Source organism: Mus caroli, unplaced genomic scaffold (genome assembly GCF_978045245.1).
Source record: "Mus caroli unplaced genomic scaffold, Mus_caroli_1 scaffold_2, whole genome shotgun sequence".
Lineage (NCBI taxonomy): Eukaryota > Metazoa > Chordata > Mammalia > Rodentia > Muridae > Mus > Mus caroli.
In genome coordinates, this window is record NW_028227257.1 from 131,663,979 (window position 1) to 131,687,345 (window position 23,367).

At 36.7% G+C, this 23,367-nt stretch overlaps 1 protein-coding gene across 13 annotated transcripts in view; it reads right to left on the reverse strand.

Moving 5' to 3' along the window:
- Positions 1-23,367, reverse strand: part of Mbd5 (methyl-CpG binding domain protein 5) — a 377,887-nt gene that overhangs the window by 145,273 nt on the left and 209,247 nt on the right. For all 13 annotated transcript variants that reach the window (XM_085834930.1, XM_029474046.2, XM_085834925.1 and 10 more), the window contains one exon: positions 7,243-7,347. The gene's annotated coding sequence lies outside the window, so the exon portion shown is untranslated. The remainder of the gene's footprint in view (positions 1-7,242; positions 7,348-23,367) is intronic.

Here is a 23,367-nt window from a genome sequence, read left to right on the forward strand (position 1 = left end):
CATGATCAATCTGTTGGACCCTCTCTAGTAAAGCCTCTTGGATGCTAGTCTCCTCTATAATGGGATATGCTTTTAAAATCTTGACTCCAACCACTTTTAAATGAAGGCTTACATGATCTGAATTCCTTTCACATGGTTCACTCCATTAAATAACAGAAGGAATAGCTGATTAGTTAAGTGTAAGCTATGTGCATTAGAAGAAATATGAAGTTAGAGTCTAGGGCATAGCACCGAGACACAGTGCTTGCTTATCATGACAAGCTTAATTTGATCTCTAGGACTCTCAAAAACTACACCTAAACAAAAGGGTTTTGAGTGTAGTTTGAAAACATACTAAGAAGGGTTAAGAGCAGAGTGGCAGTAATCTTAGTAAGAAACTGATTGTAAAAAAAGTTTGTTTTCAACTTGCAACAGAAGGGTATATTGATGTAGACATTTAAAGAGACCAATAATAAAGTTTGATACATAGTAGGCTCTCAGCAAGTATGTGCGGAACAAAGTGAGCACATTATTACAAGCTAACGAGCCTCAATTAGGGTCAGGAGGGAAGAGGGATACTTAGAATCATAAGTGAGCTGCATACTTACTTTACTTTTATTAATTATATTTAAATTATTTTGAACACAAAATAGTAATGATAGTTTTGTTTTATCAAGGAAAATAGAATAAATTTGGGATCATTAAGAAAAATGATCTTAACAAAGAAACAATTCTAAGTTATAAATTTATACAAATAAATATTTTCAAATCTGTTTATCCTTTTCCACCTGCTGTTTAGTCCTTTATTTAATCTCTTAGAGACTCAGTGTCCTTTCTTGTAAAGTGAGAGAATAACAGAGTGTTAATGAGAGTGGAGCCTCACACCCTCATCGTCGAGGGTCGTTTTATACTAAGCTTCCTTTCTAATGTGATCCCAGAGACCAAGTGAAAACTAGAAATGCATAGTGTGTTTATTTGTGTAGCCACACCTACTTTAAAAGGTGATACATAATTTCTACAACTTTCAGATACAAAGTTTTCATTAAAGAAGGTAGCTTTGAAGGATAAAGAGATTGTTTCAATACTTGATAAACACCAAGACACACACTTAAGACTTCAGGGTTTTCAGAAGTGTTTCAATAGCAGTTCATAACTTTACCACATTAGACTAGAAGAAAACTTGTAATTATAGTGAGATATCAGAATTTACAATTAAAAATTTCCCCATGAAATTCTAGTAAAAATGATACATGGAGTTTATTTTAAAGAAATCTTACCTCAGTGAGTTAACAGTCAAAATTGTTGAACCCAATTTTATGTAGTGATTATATTTTAGGTGTCTCAGCTTTAGATGTAAGTATTTTTGAGGGTAAATAAAATACTTAGGCTAAAAGATTAAAATTACAGGTGCAATTTAGAACTCTAGGAAGGTATCTTGTGTTGGTAATCTGACTCCTGAGATGACTCTTGGGATGAAGGGTCTAGCTCAGGTTTCTTTCTCTCTGGTGTTACAAACAATACCTACAGATGTAGGCCCAGTTTCTCAGAATGAATGACTGGCTAGGAGCACACATGCCCTGAGGCTTTGCCTGAGGCCCACATCTCATCTAATCATTATTCAAAATCCCTAGAAAAGCCTCAAGTCAAAATTGTGATGGCTATTTAGAACTACACCTGTAAATTCATTTTAAAACATTTTTCTTATGCTTTCATGAGTTCAGTTTCTGTTTAATTCATATGTACCATCAGATATAACTTGACCAAGCGGTAAAGATTAATATTAGTAAATTGGAATGTTGGGTCTCTTGATTCATTTATAAAAGAAAATTTTAATAACAAAAATGCCTATGCATGACATTATGTAACAAAACCAACGGGCATATTAAGACCTTCAAGGCTTATGAAAAGCATTGATGATGGAGAGGAGTTCCATTAGCTTATAATTTTAAAATATAATTTTCATAAGTTAGCTTTTATTTGAAAAACAAAATAAATTCAATAAATGGAAAAATTAATTTTAAGATGTAAGGTCTTCTGATCACACCATACCCAAAACTAATTTGATTCTTACTCTTACTTAGTAAGTAAATATATTACTTATTGCCATATGTTATAGTGAAGGTTTTCACTCTTGCTCTATTTCTAGGACAGACCACTGCAATCCCCTCGCTTTGCAATCTGCCTCAATGAAGTGCAAGACACAATTTCTTACTAAATACTGTATTAAAAAATCTCTTTTTGCAAACCAGCCCACCCTATACTTATTAGTATCACTATTATTACGAAGGCAAAATATAAGTGATGGTGTGGAGAAGGATGTTCATTACTAGGGGGAATATAAATTAGCTCTTCTATTATGGGAAAAAGCCCTGGATGTTCCTCTACTCTACAGCATGGTCATTACAGTTACAACATACTGCCTATTCAAAAATGGCACTGACAGCATGTCTCTGCACAACACCTACAATAATGACAAGTGAGGGTGACAGTAATTAATGTGAGGTAGTGATTCACAAGATAAACACATCAGCGTATCTGGTAAAGAAGCTCCTCTTTCAAGAAGAGTGACTGAGAGTCTCAGGTCAGAATCACTGTATCTACAGAGAGAATAATACCTTCTACCTCAATTACATATTACGAAAACTAAAAAGTTAAAGTAGCAAATCAATATTTAGTACAGTTATTGTTGGTACTAACTTTCTAGAACCTCATTTACTTTTCAAAAGTCATCAAGGATAATTGAAAGAAAATTTCTATATGCATGACCTTGGAAAAAATTGAAGTTTAACTTTCTGCTCTTCTCAATCCAAAAGAGAAAGAGAAAGAGAAAGAGAAAGAGAAAGAGAAAGAGAAAGAGAAAGGGAGAGGGAGAGAAAGAAAGGAAAAAGAAAGAAATGAGTTGCTATTACTCCAAATATTTTGTTTTAAAAATATTTGCTGTTTTAATTTATGTGTATGATGTGTCTAGATGTGAGTACACACATGAGTATGTGGGTGCCTGCAGAGGCTAGAAAACACCTATAATTCCCCAGAGCTGAAGTTATATGTGGTTATGAGCCACTGGAAAGCAAATTCCAGTGCTCCGTAAGAGCAAAAAGTGGTCTTACACACTGAGACATCTTTCTGTCATCCCCAAGGATTTTTTAAAAATTATAAAACCATACATTATTTTTATATCCATGACTACAATTTATTTTTCATGTATGTGTTTTCTATGAAAGGACAAGTCTACTTCTAGCTGGGGGTAACCTGCTATTGTGTCATTAACTAAGAATTAGACCTGACAATAGTTTTTAGTTCTTCTGCCTATAGTTATCATGGGGACGTTTTCTCAACTTTCTATGATGAGCTACTAATAGATTTACTATCAGATCTATAGACAACCCTAAGAAAGTACTACTTTCTTCTCAACTGATACCTTAAAAATGAGTCAGATATTGATTGCATCAAAAGATGTAGCATTATATTCCACCTGATTCACGGATAACAAGATGACTGTTGTGTTACAGCACAAAGCATATATTAAATTTTTGCTTAAAAGATTTAGGAAGGTCCATGTTGGTACATCCACAGAATTCAATTTAAGACAGAGCGTACCGAGGTTTTAAAAATGAAATATATATAATGGTCTAAGTAACAATTATAGTTATTAATAAGGTAATTCCAATAAAAAAACAGAATTTTTTGTAGGTTTGTGAGCAATCTGTTTTTACTATATGATAACCATTTTTTTTCTTGGAAATAGTTTAGTACAATTAACTTCTTATAGGACTCATTTTGAAACAGCAAATTAGGTAATGATAATATTGGCTAATGCTGAGACGTAATATTCTAAGTATATTGTAATGGAAGTATGTGACTTCAGCCAAAGTACCACAGATGTAAAATAAAAGTTAAGTAAAATACATCTAGAGTGAGTGTGTACATTAAAATACTAACAGATGACATTGTATAATATCTGTAATTTACGTCAAAATAAAACAAGATGCATAAAGGAAATAAGATCATCCACAAGTTCTTAGTTATTGATGCCAAGTTAGGAATGTGATGATTCATTACTAACATTTTACATTTATTTATTAATTTTTAAGAATTACATAAGTACTGTATTAATATAACTTCCAGGGTATTCTCGTCTTCCTCCAATTCTTCCCATGTCCTACTGATGACTTCATCATGATTTAATTAGTTACTGTTTTATACACATACACAGACCTGCACATAAACTACAGGAAAACAAATATAATCACACACGATTTATAAATACAAGCCGCTGAGTCCATTTATGTTATGCACTGTGTGTGTGTGTGTGTGCGTACGCGCGCGCAGGGCTGGGGTCCCGTGACATTTTCCCATCTGTGTTGTGATGGTAACTGGTGTTTTCACTGTGCAGGTCTTGTTTAGGGTACCACATTGCTAAGCTTTCAGGGCTACAGTTCCTTGTCAAATACAGAAAAGACATAGCAGACGCCCTCATGCTCTGTCTCTTCTTTTCCCTCCCTCTTCTTATGGGATGTTCTTTGAGCCTTAGTTGTCGGGTTGTGTTATAGATGTGTACTTTATAGTCACATTAATAACCTTCTTTGGGAAGAAATGATACAAATATGTTTACATACAAAATAAAATCAAACATTAAAGAAAATTATTAAAAACTGAAAACTCAACAGGCATATTACAATAGAAAAGATGTACAGATTTAGTGATTAATGAATTAGGGGGTTTTCCCACACTGTAGACACCACTGGCCTGGAGGCCACTCTGCACCCAGGCTTGCTCTGAAGACATAGTCCTGGTGCCCCATCCTCCCAAGTTTTGGGATTGCAAGTATGAGACAGAACTTTCAGTACAGATTTCATAGTTTTAATATGATTTTTACTTTTATTAAAAAAAAAAACTGCAAAGCTTCTGCAAGGCAAAAGACACCATCAATAAGACAAAAAGACCACCAACAGACTGGGAAAGGATCTTTACCTATCATAAATCAGATAGGGGACTAATATCCAATATATATAAAGAACTCAAGAAGGTGGACTCCAGAAAATCAAATAACCCCATTAAAAAATGGGGCTCAGAACTGAACAAAGAATTCTCACCTGAGGAATACCGAATGGCAGAGAAGCACCTGAAAAAATGTTCAACATCCTTAATCATCAGGGAAATGCAAATCAAAACAACCCTGAGATTCCACCTCATACCAGTCAGAATGGCTAAGATCAAAAATTCAGGTGACAGCAGATACTGGCGAGGATGTGGAGAAAGAAGAACACTCCTCCATTGTTGGTGGGATTGCAAGCTTGTACAACCACTCTGGAAATCAGTCTGGCAGTTCCTCAGAAAATTGGACATAGTACTACAGGAGGATCCAGCAGCAATACCTCTCCTGGGCATATATCCAGAAGATGTCCCAACCGGTAAGAAGGACACATGCTCCACTATGTTCATAGAAGCCTTATTTATAATAGCCAGAAGCTGGAAAGAACCCAGATGCCCCTCAACAGAGGAATGGATACAGAAATTATGGTACATTTACACAATGGAGTACTACTCAGCTATTAAAAAGAATGAATTTATGAAATTCCTAGCCAAATGGATGGACCTGGAGGGCATCATCTTGAGTGAGGTAACACAATCACAAAGGAACTCACACATTATGTATTCACTGATAAGTGGATATTAGCCCAAAACTTAGGATACCCAAGATATAAGATACAATTTGCTAAAAGCATGAAACTCAAGAAGAATGAATACCAAAGTGTGGACACTGTGCCCCTTCTTACAAGTGGGAACAAAACACCCAGGGAAGGAGTTACAGAGACAAAGTTTGGAGCTGTGATGAAAGGATGGACCATCTAGAGACTGCCATATCCAGGGATCCATCCCATAATCAGCTTCCAAATGCTGACACCATTGCATACACTAGCAAGATTTTGCTGAAAGGACCCAGATATAGCTCTCTCGTGAAACTATGCTGGGGCCAAACAAACACAGAAGTGGATGCTCACTGTCAGCTATTGGATGGATCACAGGGCTCCCAATGGAGAAGCTAGAGAAAGTACCCAAGGAGCTAAAGGGATCTGCAACCCTATAGTTGGAACAACATGATGAACTAACCAGTACCCCGGAGCTCTTGTCTCTAGCTGCATATGTATCGAAAGATGGCCTAGTAGGTCATCACTGGAAAGAGAGGCCCATTGGACTTGCAAACTTTATATGCCTCAATACAGGGGAATGCCAGGGGCAAAAAGAATGGAATGGGTGGGTAGGGAAGTGGGGGGGTATGGGGGACTTTTGGAATAGCATTGGAAATGTAATTGAGGAAAATACGTAATAAAAAACAAACAAACAAAAAAAAAAACTTACCAAAGTGTCACCATGAGGAACAGTTAGATATTCATAAGAATGAAAATTTCAGATAAAAATTAATGTTCATCATTCTGGTGATAATATAAAAATGAAAATCTAATAAATGTTCATTAGATTTAAGAACAAAAACAGCTAATATAAAAGTTGACAGAAGTCAAGAGAAAGGAGTACTTTTATGAAGTGTTAGTGAGATGTAAATTAAAAGTTTTTAGTTGTTACCCTTTCATGAATCAATGCTATTTCAAAGAATATCTGGTAAGTTAAGTTAGCCTCTCACAGGCATTCAGTGGGGTGTGACACACAGCTGTGATTTTGTATACAGGTACATATAAATCTAAGGAGTGCATGCTTAAGAGCAAATAGCACACTTTCGGAAATGATTTTCAATCATCAAACATGAGTACAAAAATATGTACAAGGTGTGCATAAAAGTCATGTTTATCAAAGAAAACTGGAAAAAAATCTCAAATGCAATTACAAGAAAGAAGTTTTATATTTTATGGTCTTAATAAATTGAAATGTTACATAGTGGTTAAAAATAGTGATATGAATGATAGGATACCAACAAGGAAGATGCTGCAATAAATCACTAAGTAAAAGAAGCAGGGCAGCCACAGAGCATTTATGTCACACACACCCAGGTCCTAGTCACATTCAGAGACATACATGACACATAATATGTCAATTAACTCAGAAAAGAATGTCAGAAAACAAAAAGTGTATCTCCAAGTTGTAGTACTACTATGTTTTTCTGCATTACTAACTTTATAGTCAGTGTTAACTAATTTTATAACAGAAATATCTCCTACAGATGACATATTTACATACTTTTCATGTCTAATGAAGATGGGAAAACCATAATTGTATAAGGAATCTATGGAGGACAAACACCATCCCTACCTTCTGGAGAGAAACTGGGACAAACATAGCAAGCGTGAGCTCCAACAGTGTAATGGTGGCAAGTGTCCAGGGGCACTGTGCTCAGCAAGGGAGTGCTGCTTCTCTCTGGAAAAGAAGAACATGGGCAATCTTGATTTAGAAATTGGGACCAAAACCCATTCCATCAAGTCTGCCAGAAACATCAATGAGTCTTTGACAAAGAACATAAGGATTAGGGTATTGCTATCTTCTAATTTCAGAGAGTTCTGACTAGCCACTAGAGAACAGTACACACTTTTCTTGTATATTTTACATACTTTAAGGAGTTATATCTATTAACTGTCAACTTGATCATATGAATGTTCATAATGTCTACTTTCTGCCAGGAAGTGTGCTAGGATCCTTTCCTGTCCTTTGATACTTCCAACACTTTGTCCTAGTGAAGAACTTAGGAGAAGCTTCAAGGTGAAAGTTGCATTTGAGAAAACTGGAGTCTTGGGCAGAGAAATATAGGAAGAAACAGCCTCAAACAGGCAAATGGCACAAACAAATCCGAACAGCATGAAGGGAAAAAGTACCTGTAGGTATCCTGGAATATCCGTGTGTGTGTGTGTGTGTGTGTATACACATATTTATATTATATATTATATATGTTACATATATTATATAACAATTAGTAAAAAAGAGGGTATAAATTTGGAAGAGTACAAGGAAGGCTAGACAGGAGGTTTAAGGGAGGAAAGACACAGAAGAGATGATGACATCACATTATAATCTCATAAGAGAGTCATTAAAATATACTATTAGAGGGACTCCAGGACGTTGTGACTGACTGATAACATTAGAGATTTGGGCAAGATGAGAGAGACACACTAACACATGAATAGGGTCCAAAGGGGTTTGACTTTCCAAGCTTGGGCAGTTGGTGGCCAACACAAGTGATGCCAAATGATTTTCAGGATCTTATTCACATACTCAGCATAATAATTTGAAATAATCATAGTGCCAAGTGGTTTTAGAGATTTAGAAAAATGTCACATACGTTAGAGGAATTCACTTCAAATAATTATATTTTCCTAAAATTTTTGATCAAAGAACTATTTTCTATTAACATATCAGTACGAAACACATTGTGGTACAATATAAGGTGTAACTATAACTTAAAAGTTAAGCCTCCCTTTGGGTCTATGATTCCTCATCTTGGGAACCAGCGAGATGACTTAGTGGTTTTTTTTTCTTTTTAAATTAGATATTTTCTTTATTTATATTTCAAATGTTATTCCCTTTCCTAGTTTCCCCTCTGAAAATCCCCTATCCTCCTGACACCCACTCCCTAGTCCACCCACTCCCACTTCCTGGCCCAGGCATTCCCCTATACTGGGGCATAGAACCTTCACAGGACCAAGGTCCTCTCCTCCCATTGATGGCTGACTAGGGCATCCTCTGCTACATATGCAACTAGAGCCATGAGTCTCTCCATGTGTTTTCTTTGATTGGTGGTTTAGTCTCCTTGGGCACTTTCTCTAGCTCCTTCATTAGGGACCCTGTACTCCATCTAATGGATGACTGTGAGCATCCACTTATGTATTAGTCAGGTACTGGTAGAGCCTCTCAGGAGACAGCTATATCCGCCTCCTGTCAGCAAGCTCTTGTTGGCATCTGCAATAGTGTCAGGTTTTGGTGGTTGTTTATGGGATGGATTCCCAAGTGGGGCAGTCTCTGGATGGTCATTCTTTCAGGCTCTGTTCCGAACTTTGTCTTTGTAACTCCTTCCATGGGTATTTTGTTCCCCCTTCTAAGAAGGATCAAAGTGTCTACACTTTGGTCTTCCTTCTTCTTGAGTTTCATGTGTTTTGCAAATTGTATCTTGGGTATTCTGAGCTTCTGGGCTAATATCCACTATCAGTGAGTACATAGCATGTGTGCTCTTTTGTGACTGGGTTACCTCACTTAGGATATCCCCCAGATCCATCCAGTTGTCTAACAATTTCATAAATTCATTGTTTTTAATAGCTGAGAAGTACTCTGTAGATTGCTTTTGACAAGATGGCCATTTTTTCTACATTAATTCAGCCAATCCAATTAGCATGGGATATCTTTCCATCTTCTGAGGTCTTCTTCGATTTCTTTCTTCAGAGACCTGAAGTTCCTGTTATACAAATCTTTCACTTGTTTGTTTAGAGTCACACGAAGATATTTTATATTGTTTGTGACTATTGTGAAGGGAGTTGTTTCCCTAATTTCTTTATCAGCCTGTTCATCCTTTTGAGTATAGGAAGTCTACTGATTTGTTTAATTTTATATCCAGCAACTTTGTTGAAGTTGTTTATCACCTGTAGGAATTCTCTGGTGGACTTTTTGGGTTCACTTAAGTATACTATCATATCACCTGCAAATAGTGATATTCTGACTTCTTCCTTTCCAATTTGTATCCCTTTGATCTCCTTTTGTTGTCTAATTGCTCTGGCTAGGCCTTCAAGTCCTATATTGAATAGGTAGGGAGAGAGTGGGCAGCCTTGTCTAGTCCTTGATTTTAGTGAGATTGCTTCAAGTTTCTCTCCATTTAGTTTGATGTTGGTTACTGGTTTGCTGTATATTTCTTTTACTATGTTTACGTATGGGCCTTGAATTCCTGACCTTATCAAGACTTTTACCATCAAGGGGTGTTGAATTTTGTTAAATGCTTTCTCTGCATCTAATGAGATTATCATGCAGTTTTGTTCTTTGAGTTTGTTTGCATAGTGGATCACATTGATGGATTTCTGTGTATTGAACCATCCCTGGGATGAACTCTACTTTGATCATGACAGATGAGTGTTTTGATGAGTCCTTGGATTTAGTTTGCAATAATTTTATTGAGTACTTCTGCATTGATATTCATAAGGGAAATTGTTCTGAAGTTACCTTTGTTGGATATTTGTGTGATTTAGGTATAAAGAGTAATTGTGGCTTCATAGAATGAGTTGGGTAGTGTTCCTTCTGTTTCTATTTTGTGGAATAGTTTGAAGAAAATTGGAATTAGGTCTTCTTTGAAGGTCTGATAAGAGCTCTGCACTAAACCCATCTGATCCTGGGCTTTTTTTGGTTGGGAGACTTTTAATGACTACTTCTATTTCTTTGGGGAATGGGACTGTTTAGATAGCTTATCTGATCCTGACTTAACTTTGGTACCTGGTACCTGTCTAGAAAATTGTCTATTTCATCCATTTTCCAGTTTTGTTGAGTAGAGGCTTTTGTAGTAGGTTCTGATTATATTTTGGATTTCCTTGGCTTCTGTTGTTATGTCTCCCTTTACATTTCTGATTTTGTTGATTTGGATACTGTCTCTGTGCCTTCTGGTTAGTCTGGTTAAGAGTTTATCTATCTTGTTGATTTTCTCAAAGACCCAGCTCCTGTTTTGGTTGATTCTTTGTATAGTTCTTGGTCGATTTCAGGCCTGAGTTTGATTATTTCCTGTGGGCTAATCCTCTTGGGTGTATTTGTTTCTTTTGGTTCTAGGGCTTTCACATGTGCTGTTAAGTTGCTAGTGTATGCTTGCCCCAGTTTCTTCTTGGAGGCTTTCAGAGCTATGATTTTTTTTCCTCTTAGCACAGCTTTCATTGTGTCCCATAAGTTTGGGTATGTTGTGGCTTCATTTTCATTGAATTCCAAAAAGTCTTTTATTTCTTTATTTCGTCCTTGACCAAGTTATCATTCAGTAGTGTGTTGTTCAGCTTCCACGTGTGTGTTGCTTTCCATTCTTTTTGTTGTTATTGAAGACCAGCCTTAGTCTGCAGTGATCTGATAGGATGCATGCGATTATGTCAATCTTCTTATATCCATTGACACCTGTTTTGTGATTGATTATATTGTCAATTTTTGAGAAGGCACGATGAGATGCTGAGAAGGTATATCAGGAAATAGGAGGTTGGGGGGGGACCCTCCAGAATGCACCAGAGACCTGGTAGGTGAGAGACTCCCGGGACTCATAGGAAGGAACCTTTGATGAAATGCCCAACAGTGGGGAGAGATAACTTATACACCTCCAGTACGAAGACAGGATATCAAGTGAGGTGTGGGGTTGCCATCCCACAGTCACACCTCTGATCCATAGTTGTTTCTGTCTAAAAGAATTACAGGGATGGAAATGGAGGGGAACCTGAGGAAAAAAGGTCCAGCAACAGGCCCAAAGTGGAATCCAGCTCAAGGGGAGGTCCCAAGGCCTGACACTATTACTGAGGCTATGGAATGCTCACAAAAAGGGATCTAAGATGACTGCCCTCCAAAAGACCCAACAAGCAGCTGAAAGAGTCAGAGGCAGTTATTTGCACCCAACCAATGGACAGAAGCAGCTGACCCCTGTTGTTGAATTCGGGAAGGCTGAAAGAAGCTGAGAAGGAGGGTGACCTTGTAGGAGGATCAGCAGTCTCAATCTGGACCCCTGAGATCTCTCAAACACTGGACCACCAAACAGGCAGCATAGCATATACCAGGTGATGTGAGGCCCCCAACACACATACAGTAGAGGACTTCCAAGTCTGTGTTCATTCAGAGATAATGCATCTAACCCTCAAGAGACTGGAGGCCCCAGGCATTTAGAGGTCAGGTGGGGTGGGGGATGGGGGCATCCACGTGGAGATGGGGTGGGGTGAGGTGGAGGTGTGGGATGTGGAGGAGTTGGATGGTGGATGGGGAGGGGCGGGGAATGGAATATGGAATGCAAAAAATGAATTACAAATAAAATTAAATTATAAAGAGTTCTATGGATATTTGTTAAATTCATTTGGTTTATAACTTCTGTTTGTTTCATTGTATCTCTGTTTAGTTTGTTTCCATGATCTGTCCATTAATGAGAGTGGGATGTTGAAGTCTCCCACTATTATTGTGTGAGGTGCAATGTATGCTTTGAGCTTTATTAAAGGTCCTTTTATAAATGTGGGTGCCCTTGTATTTAGAACATAGATGTTCAGAATTGACAGTTCTTCTTGGTAGATTTCTCGTTTGATGAGTATCAAGTATCCTTCTATATCTTTTTTGAAAGCCGATTTTATTTGATATTAGAATGGATACTCCAGCTTGTTTCTTGGAACCATTTGTTTGGAAAATTGTTTTCCACCCTTTTACTCTGAGGTAGTGTCTGTCTTTGTCACTGAGGTGGGTTTCCTGTATGCAGCAATATGTTGGGTCCTGTTCATGTATCTAGTCTACTAGTCTGTTCCTTTTTAGTGGTGAGTTGAGTCCATTGATATTAAGAGATATTAAGGAAAAGTGATTGTTGCTTCCTATTATATTTGTTGTTAGAGGTGTAATTCTGTTTATGGGGGCATCTTCTTTTTGGTTTGTTAAAAGAAGATTACTTTCTTGCTTTTTCCAGGGTCTAGTTTCCCTCCTTGTGTTGGAGTTTTCCAGTTATTCTCCTTTGAAGGGCTGGATTTGTGGAAAAAGAGCTCTCTTGGGAGACCAGCTCTCTCCTGGCAGGATGTGTGTGCAGCAGGCCATGGAACTGCCCCAATGTAAACTAAGGTTTACATTGTCTATACACTTATGTTTATGTGTCATATTTTCTTTCTCTGCACTTTATTAAAATAATCCATAAAATTCTTTTAAGTCTTATTGTGGGGGCTGGAGAGATGGCTCTGCAGTTGAGAGCACTGACCACTCTTCCGGAGGTCCAGAGTTCAATTCCCAGCAACCACATGGTGGCTCACAATCATCTGTAATGAGATCTGATGCCCTCTTCTGGTGTGTCTGAAGACAGCAACAGTGTGCTTACATATAATAAATACATCTTAAAAAAAAAAAGTCTTATTGTAAGAGCCAGAAGAACAGTAACTATGCTTTGAGATTGTGTTTCCTAGAAATGATAACATGGCTGAGCTAAAAAAGATCTGAAAAATTAAAAGACCAATAAACATACAAATATCAAAGGGTGAAATCTCAAGAGGCTCCACATCCAGACAAAGAAGTACAGGTAACTAATAACTGTCAAGAGAGGGAAAATTAGCTTTTCCAGAGAACGGCACCCTAATTGGTTATCCAGTACCAAGTGGTCAGCCCTGAAATTCCACACACAAAAGCCACACTAAGCTGGATTTAGGTTATTTTTATATATGTATACACACACACACGAAAATATGTATTTATGTAGCAATAATAAAGAAAAAGAGGCCATCAATTTGAGAAGGAATGAATGGACATGGGTTTGTTATTTGAGAGAAAGTTTCACTGTGCCATTCTGGCAGTTCTGGAACTTACAACAGGTTGGATTTGAATTCACAAAGATCTACTTGCCTCTGTCTCTGAGTGGTTGTACTAAGGTATGTTCCACTATGTCTGGAGATGTATATACTAATTAAAATATTTAAAAATTAAACTTACCAATATCAAAGGGTGAAGCTCATTTAATTGACTCAGGAAAAAATATATTTAAATATAAAAATTCAAATATTTTTCAAATAATTTGTAATGTATAATTAATAATTATTTGGTAAATAACAGTAATAGAATATGTTTGATTACTGGAAAAAGTTATATATATTACCAAAGTTGTCACATCTATGACAATGTATAATTTTATTCTATTTAGGTATGTTAAAATATTCTTATATTACTACTATGAGATGCTTAAGATTATAATGTTATAACTTTAAGGATAAGAGATATGATGAACAGGAATTGCTTGATAAAAGAAAAGCTATGTTCTTTGCTTTTGTAATTTTTTAAGATGCTTCCAGATTTAACTTTAACTAAACAATATGAAACAAAAACATCAATGTGAAAAAAAAAAAAGAAAAGTAAAGAGAAAGAAAGAAGGCTTTTTTTGTCTTACATGTCATGGTTTTCCTTAGTCAACCAAAACCAGTTGCCTAGTGATTAAAAAAATATATGACAGAGTCAAGAGTGACTTTTCAACAATTGCCACATGACATAGTATGTTTAAGAAGCTTTCTATCACCTTTGTTATAGAATGAACTCCAAGTTACCTGTGTAAGACATTCACTATGTTGAGTTACGAAGATGACAGTCTAAATGTTAATACTGGTAAGTTGTAGTTGCTATACTCTGGAGATTGTGTTTCAGTACAGTGTGGAGATGATGAAAGTATTCTGGTTTGCTAAGAAGTGTGTTGTCTTCCTGTGGATCCCAGTCCACACTGGGTTCCTTAGTCCTTTCCTCAACTCTTCCATAAGACTCCTGGAGCTTTGTGTACTGTTTGGCTGTGAATCTCTGCATCTGTTTCAGTCAACTATAGGTGGAGCCTGTCAGAGCATAGTTATACTAGCCTCCTGTCTGCAAGCAAAACAGAGTATCAGTAATAGTGTTAGGGACTGGTTTTTGCCCATGGGATGGGTCTCAAGTTGGCCATTCCCCCAGTCTCTGTTCCATCTTTGTCCCTGCACTTCTTGTAGTGGGACACATTTTGGGTCAAAGGGTTTGTAGGTAGGTTGGTGATCTTGTCCTGTCACTATCTGGCTACAGGAGGTGGGCACTTCAGGCTGCATATCCTCCACTGCTAGAAGTCTCAGCTAGAGTCACCTTTATAGACTGCAGATATTGAACCACCAACCAAAAAGCATACATGGGCTGGACCTAAGCCCTTATACATATGTAGTAGATGTTCAGCTTGTTCTTCAGGAGGGTCCCTCATGAACAACTGGAATGGGTGCTTACCCTGAGTCTGTTGCCTGCCTATGGATCCTATATCCCTTAAGTGGGCTGCCTTATCTGGCTTCAGTTGGAGAGGATGTGCCTATACCTGCAGTGACTTGAGGTGCCAGGAAGGGGTTGTATCCAAGGAGACCTCCTCCTTCTCAGAGGAGGATGGGGAATGGTGGTGTGTATGGGGGACTGGAAGATGATGGGGGTGGGGAGCTGGGGTTGGGATGTAAAATGAATAAATAATATAAAAAAAAGAAGTGCATTGTCAGACTAGCAAGTGGATAAAGGTGACTGCTATCAAGCTTGATGAACTAAGTCTTTCCCTAGGACACATATAGTGGAAGAAAAGAACTGATTTCTGAAAGGTGTCTTCTGACCTCCACACATGTGCTTTGCCATGTATACCTTCACACATACAGTAAATAAATAAAATTAAATTAAGAAAGAAGTGTATTATCTGTGATGAGAAAAAGTACTGTGATGAGCCACTTACTGCTATTACACTAGATGATTTATTAATAAATATTGCTATGATACTCAAACAGAATATGAGGGCCAGTTTTCTACTTCCTAGTTTTCTCTGTAAATGTTTCTGATAGTTAAAACTAAAGCCAATAAATGCAATTAGAATATAAAAAAAATAAATAAAAGGAAAGGGAAATAACTATTTAAAGCACATAAGGAAAGAATTCTACCAAGTGTGGTGGTTTGAATGAGAATTGCGCCCACAGACTCATATACTTGAAGACTTGCTTCCTACTTGGAACTGTTTGGGAAGTATTAGTGTGATTTTGTTGTAAGAGGTGTGTCATTTGAGGCAGGCTTTCAGGTCTCAAAAGCGCAGGCCAGTCCCAGTTAGCTTTCTTGTCTCTAGCTTGTGCACTGAGGTGTAAGCTCTCTGCTCCTGCTACAGCTGCTTGCCTGTTGCTATGCTCCCTGCTTGATGGTCATGCAGTCTAATATTCTAAAACTTAAGTCTCAAACATTAAAAATAGAAAACTCAGTTATATACATAAAAGTAGAAAATCATGTAGGTACCAAAGGGATAAAGAAGGTATGTAATAGTTAAGGGGGAAAAGGAGAACAGTTTTAGTAAGGTTGATGCTTGGCTGGTCTTGGATGAGAAGAAGAAAAGAGTAGAATAAACTATGAGGTGAAAAACTTGTGCAGAGTTGATGTTTTGTGTGGTCAGGCTGATATACTGTATGATTTATAAGGTTTTACATTTGAAGACCCTAGTAATATGGAGCTAGAATTTATTTCCCCCATCTATTAAAAGTAAAAGAGCTCACCTGGCTTTATAGCATTTTAAATTACAGATTAAATTATGATGAGTTCATGTGCTGATAAACCCACTGAAAACTGAGAATACTGTTAAGCCGCGAATACATTTACTATAGCCATAGAACATCCCAACTCTGCCTAGTCTACTTAAATGTGCTCCATATGTATTCCAATGCATGTAAACAGCCAGATGAGGGAAAGTAGATTGTCTATTCCTATCAAATATTTATCAGTCTGTGCACTAAGAACATTCAAGATGTTCTCTACTAGTCATCTTGAAATATTCATTTATCTGTTGCAGAACCATGTGCTGGCTAATCGCACATCCTCCCTCTCTTGGCTCCCTCTTTTCCTACTCTGAACACTTGGCACTAACCATTACTCCATTCTGTTAGGTAAATTTAGTTTCCACATGCAAGTGAAAGCATAGATGATTTGATCTTTGTGCCTCACTGATTGTTGTTAACTTGTGCTCTTCATTTCTATCCATATCACTAAAATATCAGAATTTTCTCTAAATTCAGCAACAGTCAGGGTGTGTATAGCTTAGTCACAGTTTCTTTATCAGTTCTTCTGTTAGTAGGGACTGAGCTGATTTCAAAACTGGTTTCTGTGAACAGACCCATAGGAGCCAGGTGACTACAGATAAGTTTTTGACTGGCTGGCTGCCTTTCTTTTGGCTACATACCCAGAAGTGTGATCTCTGGGTTATCTGTACCACATCCTTTTTCCCAAAGTTCAAGGAAGGTCCTTGAGAAAGATGGGCTGAAACTCTGAGAGCCAAAGGCAATGGTAAGTATAGGATTCTAGACTATAGTCCTATTCTAGGTTTTTGTTGTTGTTTTTGTTTCTTGAAATTCTTCCAGATAATTTTTCACAGTGGATATAATAATTTAAATTCTCCCCAACAGGGTTGGTAAAGGGGACAGGTGTGTGTGTGTGTGTGTGTGTGTGTGTGTGTGTGTGTGTAGTGCTGCAGCTGCCACCTCAGGGGTCAATATGAGTAGCAATAAATGGGAACTGCTACAGCTTCTGATCTTACATTGAAATATTATCCATGTTGTTATCATGTATATGGAGAGAATTGAATATACTTCATTCAATCTTTATATGAGTATCAAGATTATTTATAGAATAAAATTGCTTTAATATATCTATGTTCTATTATATTTGTTGGAAGTTGTCTTAAATATGTAGATTTGTGGATTTTATGCTATTTTAATAGTCTATATGGTCTAAGACCATTCTGCATAACAGGTATTTGTATTGCAACTCATAACAGAAGCAAAGTTACAGTTATAAGGTAGCAATAAAAATAATTTTGGTGGTCACCAGAACACAAGGAACTGTGTTAAAGGGTTGCAGCATAGGAAGAGCAAGGACTACTAACATCGAGCCATGTTAAAATTTTCTTATCTGAAAATCTTCATAAGGAATCTCAGATTGAGATTTTATAAACATCACGAGAAAGGATAGCAGATTATTAGACAAACCAAGAAACTCAGGGTTTGCTACTGTGGAGGTGTTTGTCACTCTCAGAACCTGCAGTTCTCAGTGAAGTCTTCCAGCTTTGGGGCTTGAATGCCAGGAACCAAGCTAGTATTTCTAAAAGCTATGAAAAAACAACTTCATCACTTAACCTATTTTTTTTAATTTGCCTGATCATTTCTAAATGTATTCATAAAATTCTCAAATATGCCATTGTAAAATGGGCTGGGAATTTAATGTCAAGGCTTTTACTGGAAATATTTAGACATACAGTTACATAGCTGTATACTGAATAAAGAAACCGGTAGTCTAATATTAAGAGCATGGGTTTCCTTTAAGTATATATGGCCCACAAACTGTGACTTTTTTGATTATACAGGACGATTACAACAGTACACCTCGATAACAGTACTTGGTTTATCTTTAACTAAAGGACATCCAAATAAGGAGATCAAATTATCCTTGTTCATAGCTAACATGATTTTATATGCAGAAAAATGTAAAGACTGTATTCTAATACTTTACAATTAATAAATTCAGTAGTGTTTTTGGACTCTGAGTGAACATTAAAAAATCTGTTATGTAGTAATGATACAATAACTGAAATTACAATTCATATCTGAAAAAAACAAGAAAGCAATAGTGTCACACACACACACAAAACTGAAGAAAAGATTAAAGTATAATGAAAATAATAAAACATGAATTAAAATGAAGAGGTCACACACAAAGAGAAGACAACCAAAGTTCATCAGAAAAAAGTAATGTAAAAATGACCAGACTTGTATGCCCCACCGGGCCATGGCAGATGCCACTGGCTGACCAATTCAGCTACCATCTGGCTCCAGATCTAGTGCTTTGAGTAAGTCCATCCCAACATCTACCCCATGTATGAGATACTGGAGTGTGTGAAGGAGTCTGTCTTGCATAACCAGAGCTGCAGGATTACTATGATTCTGGCAACAGCCGGATATCCCGAAACTAGTCTTGGTGATGGTCCAGTATTTATGGTGCTTCAGAAAACAGAAACCTTGAAGTAGACCAATCAGTCATTGCAGTAATTGTGATAAATATTTGTAAAGCTGTCTGGGCAATACTACTACTACTACTACTACTACTACTACTACTACTACAAAAAACAACTATATTACATACCACCATTTTCAAGTCACACCACTAAAGGAATGAATATTCAATGGAGATCTGAGTGAATAGTGGAGAGAGACAGAGCTGGAGACAGGAGTGAGAGAAGCCTGTGACGGATAGGGAAACGTATCCATTGCTGAATGAGGCCAGCAGGAAGGTAAGCAGCTTGGCACTTGCACTCTGTCTCAGCCCCAGAGAACATTGCCCAGCCACAGGATCACTGGGTTATGAGCAATAGCAGGATGTGCAAAATGAAGAAGGATTGGGCCATTTTCTGTATTGGACAAACTCAAAAGACCTCTATGGTCTGTGTATCCTCTGATGGCCACTCTGGAATCCATGCTCCACTACTCTAGGTTATATTGAACTTGAGTTTAATGTGGATGTCCATGGTCCTACAGCAGCCAGGAGCCATGTTGATGTTTGCTGGCATGAGGTGCCACCGAAGGCCATTCAGATGTCCTTGGTCTGGGCTACTGCTGTTCCCAAAACTCTCTTTTCATTGCAAAGATGCCCACAAAATCACAGTCAAAGAGTGGGAGTTAATTTATCAAGTAAATAAAAGCTTCAAATCAGCTTTCCTGATGCTTGATAAAATAGAATTGAAACAAAAAAAAAACAAGTCAATAAATAGAGAAGACTAACAAACTGACCAACAAAGAGAACAGTTCATCACAAAGACATAAAATAATATATTTATATGCACCAGATGTAGAGGTCTCAATTTCATAAAACAAACAACAATGGTCAAAATGGGCCAAGAGCTGTGAAACAATACTAGTAGGGGACTTGATTAGCCCTCTGTATCTTTAGATGGGCCATCCAAATGAAAAAATAACAAAACAATGTCCACATTAACTATACCAGGGATCCAATGAACTGAACAGATATCTATAAAATATTCCACTAAACAGAAATGGAATGCACAGTCCCCCTCCCCCCTCCCAGAAGACATAGAAGCCTTCTGTGGAAGAGATCACACTCCAGGCTACAAAGACAGTCTCACCAAATACTAAAGAACCAAAGTTATTTCAGAGCACAGGAGAATAAAACTAGAAATCAATAGCAAGAGAAATTCCATAAAGTATTCAAATCCTTGGAGGCTTAGCAAAGAAATATTGAATGAGCAGAGGTCAGTGAAGAAACAATCAGGGTAGGGTCTTAAAAAGACTTAGAATCAAAAAAAAAAAAAGGCACTACTACAACTTTCAGAATGCAGTAGTCATTCTAGAACAAAAGTTTATAGCTATAAATACTTATATAAAATTACTGAGATACCAAATACATGAACTAATGATGTAACTCAAGGTCTTAGAAAACAAGAAGAGTGGGAGTGAGAAATAATAAAGAATGGGATAGAAATGAATGAAATGGACGCTAAAGGAATACTTCACAGAATCAACCAAACAATTCTTTCAAAAGATAATCAAGATTGACCATTCCATAGACTAACAACTGGAAAAAAGAGACAATCCAAATGAATAAAATTAAATGATTCTTACAATAGATATAAATAAAGTCTAGATCTGTATTGAGTACTTTGGAAACATATTCCAAACTGCTGGAAAATTAAGAAGAAAAATATATTCCTAGATACAGATCAATTATCAAAATGAAACATGAGATAAATAATTGAAAGAGACCCATACAAAACATGGCTAAAAGATATTTATATCTGTCATCCATCCATCCATTCATCTATCATCTATCAAGCTCTACATTTATACCACAAGGTTCTGGGTATGTTATAGAAGAGGAGGCAGAAGAATGTAACAGTTGGATCATAAGGAAAAGGGTGGGGAATGACATTTGGAGAAAATAGGGTTACTGCAATCTTATAGTCTCTCCCATGTCTGCAACAGGTCTACAAAAGAATGGGCATGGATGAAGGGGTACAGAATGCTTTTACCATAATTTCTGAACTATTTGCTACTGATAAACTTAGGAAGACGGTTGTGCACCCACTAATGACCTCACCAGACTCCAATGGACAGCCTCAATGACAAATGACCATGTTTTAACTATATGGGTCATAAAAGGTGAAACGTCATGAATCTGGGAAATGGATAAGAGATAATAGTAGGAATAGAGGAACTCTAAAAGAGATTGAAAGGAGACATTAGAGGGTCTTGGAGAACAGAGTAAATATGTTATACACATGTATAAAATGTCAAAGAACAAAAAAAAAATTAAGATGTTTCTGCATGAAGGAAAACCTAGGATCAAAGGGATTCTCTGTTGAAATCTACAAAATCCTTACGGAAGAGCCAATACAATTTCTCTAACTAACCTTTCCATCAAATAGAAAGGGAAGGAACATTACAAATTCATTTCACAAAATTGGCATTACCTTAATTCTGAAATCTGGATAGCATAACAACAAACAATGAAAGAAGTAAAGTCAAGCAAGCAAACAAACAAACAAACCCCCAAAGTATACAGTAAAGTTACGAATGAACAGATATATAAAAAATTCACAACAAAATTCATGCAGTTTATATTCATGAACACATTGAGGAAATCATACAGAATGACCAAGTTCATTATATCTAAGGCACGCAATATTGGCTCAACATACACAAATCAATAAGTGCAACATAATATATGAGTAGACTTGAAGCTAGAAGCTGTGTGACAATCTAAATATATAGTCTTTGTCAAAGATTAATATCACTTTGACCAGAAGTGATATTAATATATAAAAATCCCTGACCAGAAGATACCTAAATATTTAAATAAAGAGCATGTTACAAACCTATAGCAAACATTATGCTAAACGAGAAGAACCTGAAAGCAGTTTCACTGAAAGCAGAGATAATACACAGGCGCCCATCCTCAGCATTCTTTCACAATATGGTGTTTAAAGTCTTGGCCAGAGCAAGAAGACAGGAAAAGAGAAAGGGATGCAACTATGAAAGAAAAAAAAAGATCTAAGTGTCTTTTTTTGAATACACCATAACCCTATCCATAAGAGATCCTAATGAATCCCAAGAAAACTCTCAGGCATGATAAAACCTTTGCGCAAAGTAGAAAGAGATGAAATGAACATATCAAAACCAATAACAATTCTATATGGCAAAATGAACTTGCTGGAAAAGCGATAATGAAAATATTATAACAGAACAATACATAAGAAAAAAGCCTTATCCATGGAAAGTAGAGAACTCTACAATGAGAACTTTATGACACTTAAGGAAGAAATTTAAGAAGACACTAGAAGATGGAAGGACTTCCTATGCTGATTGATTACCAGAAATAATAATAAAAAATTGGTAAGACTAAAAGTGACCTATTCATTCAACATAATCTCTGTCAAAATTTTAATGTATTCTTCACACAATTAGAAAATAATGATTCCAAATTTTTTTATGGAAGCACAAAAAACCCTCCTGGATAGCAACAATGTTAAGAGGAAAAAGCAAGAGTAGAGGCATCACAATACAGGATTCCAATTATATTATAAAGCTACATGAAAATAGCAATGTAGATGAATGAAACCCAATAGATCCTCTCCAAATAAACCCAGTTACATCATTTAATTTTTAACTAATGGTTACAATTTTGTCACCAAAACTTGTATAAAAATGAAATTACAACTCTCTTACTATGCACAAAACAAATTCAAAATACACATGAGGTATTAATATAAGTCATAAGACCTTTAAAACTGCTTCAGGATAACAAATGTGAACCACCTGAAGATTTAAGCATAGGTAAGAAATTTCTGAGAAGACAGCACAAGGAAATCACCATCTGAATGAAGAGGCAGATCCCACTGTATGTGTGACTTTGGTGGGGATGGTAATTTTCATACTGTTAGTGCCCTCTCTGGTGTATCCTTGTCAAAGCTTTTGTGTCACATGTTGCATTGCTTTATGAAAACTAATTACCAAGAAGTCAAATTAGACATCCAGTACATGGACTAGTAAAATGAATAGTCTATTGTCGAAATAAGTTGCTGATAACGATTTGAAAACAAAAAACCAACATCACTAGCTCTGAAGGGAATGGAAATTAAAAGCTGCTTTGGCTTATAGTATGAGGCATGGTACTTTGTTATGTATTTTGTTAAAGCAAAAAAGTGTCTCTGTGTAATGACAATATTCAAGAGAATGTAATGGCATGCATGTGATAGAAACAAAGGGGGGGAACCTTTTTGGTAGGAGAAAGGGGAACCAGCAAAACACAGAGGTAAGGGAAATGACAGAGGGCACTCGGGAGTGAAATGAGAGCAAATATAATGACATATATGCATTCATGTATGAAGGTGTTATGGAGATATTCATTATTACACATAATTAATATATGCCAATAAAAATTCCTACAATATCTTCTCAGTACCACTTGATGTTAAGGAAGTCCAAAAGCATACCAAAGTCTGATATTCTACATGTAATATGATTGAAACAAGAATAGTAGCAAGTATTGCCCAGGACATAGACAAACTGAATCTCTCCTGCTCTCTAGATAGCAATGTAAAATGGTCCAGCCATTTGAAAACAGTTTCACAGTTACTCAGATGTGAAGTATAATCTCATGCTTCTCTCATGTGGACAAGAAGGGGAAGCGGGAGGAGGGGGGTGTGAGGGT